Raw genomic sequence first — 3,729 nt, forward strand, 5'->3', positions numbered from 1 at the left:
AAGCTGAAGAATATTAAGTATGTTAAATAGAGACATGGAAAGTAGGAACAGAAAGACTTTGGGAAAAAATGAATTGTCCATCAAAGAGATTTGAATCTAAATATGTGCAAAATACATGTAAAGACTTCTAAAGTATATGTGAATGGAATCCCACAGGAAGTGAAAGGAGAAAAGAGAAAAGAACTTCATAATTATTGGCTGAAAACTTTCCAGATATGATGAAAGCTTTAAACCCATTCACACAGAAGCTCACTTAATTCAAGGACAGGAAATATGACAACTATTCAAAGGCACATCATAATTCATTGTTTAAAACAATCAACCAAAGAAGTGTAACCAGAAGGAAAAACAGACGCAGTAGAACAAAAAATTGGGAATGACAGCAGATTAGGCATAGGAAACAATGTTAGCCAGAGGACACTGGCACCACATCTTAGAGTGCTGAGAGAAATATAATTGACTCAGAATTCTATACCCAAGAAAAATACATATCAAAACAAGATAAAATACTTTCTTGGACATAAAAGGACTACAAAACTGCATCAACTCCAACACACGAATGTAATAAATGTTTTATAAAACATCACAACTCATAAGGAATTTAAAAGGAAGTGGAAATCTGGATCTCCAGGGGAATGAACAGTACCCCAAATGATAAACATGTCATATATATTAAAAGGTAAATATAGGGACTTCCTTGGTGGTCCAATGGTTAAGGAACTGCTTTGCAATGCAGGGGATGCTGGTTTGTTCCTTTGCCAGAGGACTAAGATCTCACATGCCACTGAGTAACTAAGCCTGCATGTCTCATTAGAGTTTACATGCTGCAAGTACTGAGCTTTCCATACTTAAATAGAGAGTCCCGACCACAAGGAAGACCTGCATGCCACACTAAGACCCAATACAGCCAAAGAAACGACAAATAAATATATAATTTAATAATTATTAATAATTATCATAATTAATAATGATAGACTGGCAAGTTAAAGATGCATACCATGGATCTTAAAACTATTTAAAAAAACAGTTATTGTTAATAAGTGACAAAGGATATAAAAGGAAATCACTAAAACTACTCAGTCACAAAGCAGTCAGGGATAAAAAGAGAAATGGAAATAAAGAACATGGGACAAATTGAAGATAAAGAGCAAGATGATAGAATTAAACCCAACTAGAGTTAACCCCTCAGATGTGAACCCAGACTGAAGATATAACCCAGGACCCAGACGACAGCAGATCCACATACACTGCACTCTGCAGCCGAAACAGAGCCTGCCAGTCTCCAGGGCCCCATGTGCCTGGGCACAGAACAGCCCCAAAAGTTTCTATGGGACAGTAAATCAGAAGACCTCCATCATACAAAGTATATGTTCTGTTTATAAAGAAATTGCATTAGAAATCAATGTTCACTGGACAGAAGAATTAGCTGATAGCATAGTGCAGACCTTCCCTTTTTTACTGCTCTGATTCTTCTCAGGAGGGAGAAGATAAATTGACAGGACTTATGTCTCTTCAATACTAGACATACTTGACCTGGGATACATGATTGATTTTCATGGTTCAGTCTCCTCTCTCTTCTCCTCTCTTGCTCATCCTGGGCAACAGGGACTGCTCCCCTAAACCACCACTCAATCAGTACAAACGAATCCAGATGATATTTGCCAAGTCTTTCACATACACCAGTGAAAACTTGTTTCCTCCTGTTTTGCACCTCTGGATCTTTTCAACCAACCATGTCTCTTGTCTCACATCCTGGAATCCTTGTCCTCTCTCAGTTGAAGTGACTTTCCCATCCACAGGACCTCAATTATACCCAATGGAATTCCCGCTCAGAGTGACCATAATACATGGAAAAAGAGAAAGAACAGGCAGCTCCTTACTCTCCTCTCTTGTTCCTTCACTACATACATTCACTGAAAACCTGTGTAGTAAGTCTATTACATACAGACCTTCAAGTTGAAAACTTTCAAACATGTAAAAGTGCATTTTCATGTACAATCCCATCAGTTAGTTCACAGATCTGACACACATTGCTGTGGGCACATCCTAGAGAAGTGGGTGTGCTTTGTGTACTTTATTGTACAGAAGTGTATGGAGTACAACAGTGCAGTATTTTTATTTCAAGCCTACGCTGTCTGGATGGAAGCATAAATGCAGTGGTGATGTAGATGGTACTACTACTCATAAAGGTGTGCTTAATTACTCAACTGTGTCCAACTTTAGCGACATATGGACTCTAGTCCGCCAGGCTCCTCTTACCATGGGGATTCTTCAGACAAGAATACTGAAGTGGGTTTCCATGCCCTATCCAGGTACTGTTTCTTTTATTGTTTGTGTTTGTTTTTTATGTATTATTTGTGTGAAAAGTGTCATAAAGCTATTAAACTATAGTAATATATAGCCAATTATCTTAGTTGGCTACCTAAGTAACTTTGCTGGACTTATGAAGAAATTAGGATTTTTGAACACCCTTTTGAAATGTAACTTGTTCATATACTGGGGACTTACTGTTCTGCTAATACCTGTGGATGCAAAAGTGAACACATCCCCTCCAGGTCCAAGGAAGTCAGAGTTTTGGTTGGGATTTTAGAGGAAACATGAGATCTCCATAATTGTACCCATCTCAGTCCTTCAAAAGACCTTGATCAGGACAAACAAATACTAAAGTAGAAAGAGTCATTGTGATTCTACCCACTTCTAGAAAGTATTGCTAACTCCTTGGTACTGGATCTTGCAATGCTGGTGGACTAGATGGAGAAGTGATGTGAGCAGAAATAACAAAGGTGAGACAGGTAGGTCAGAATGTGAGGTAACAAAGACAAGGTATTTATAAGGTTAAGAATTGAGATAGATTTGGGACCTGAGTTGGAAAAGCAGTTTTCAATACAAATTGGGTCACGTGGTATGTATAATCCTCACTTCAGTCCTTAGAAGTTCTCTACGGACCAGTCTGTCTCTTTTTTTCTGGAGCACAGTTCAGATCCATCCATCTAGCTGTTCTCATTGCTGCTCCTCCCTCCTGGCTCCCACACTGTGTCCAGCTGTTCAGCCTCATCCATTCAGAAAAGGTTTGTTCTATAAGGCAGGCGCTTGTGGCTACCTTCAAAATTACCTATTCTCTGCTTCTCTTTCACAACTGACGATAGTTTGTTATATCGTTATGAGTCCAGTAGCTAGAGAGCTGCATTTCCTGCCCACCCACTCCTAGTCATGACCGGTGACTTTGAGATGCAAGCAGACCTAGAAGAGGGATTTCTTGGAAGACTGCTTTCAAGGAGCTGATTTAGCTGAGAGGTGAGACTCTTTCCTTCCCCACATATTTCCTAACTGTTTTCTGAATTGCAGTTGTGATGGCTGGAGCTCCTGTAGTTGTATTGGACAATCATGTAAGCTTGGAGATGGATACCACCCAAGGTCTGGCTGGCCCACCTCCACCTTTGTTTCAGTGGGAGGGAAAAATCAATTTTATCTTGCTAAAGTTATGGTTGTTTTAGTTTTTTTGTAATGTGCATGGAAACTTAATCCTGATACAACTATGTGTTTAATGTAATATAGCCTTATTATTTTGTTGGGTTTAGTGAATATATTTATATTTTACATTTCTCTTACTTTTTATTTTATAAATTGATTCATAAACCCCAGGTATACCTAAATTGTATAAATGCAAAATTATGATTATAAGCATGCTTTCCTATAGATTTTGCATTTTTATACTTTCTTATCTTCTTC

Source organism: Cervus elaphus, chromosome 2 (genome assembly GCF_910594005.1).
Source record: "Cervus elaphus chromosome 2, mCerEla1.1, whole genome shotgun sequence".
NCBI lineage: Eukaryota > Metazoa > Chordata > Mammalia > Artiodactyla > Cervidae > Cervus > Cervus elaphus.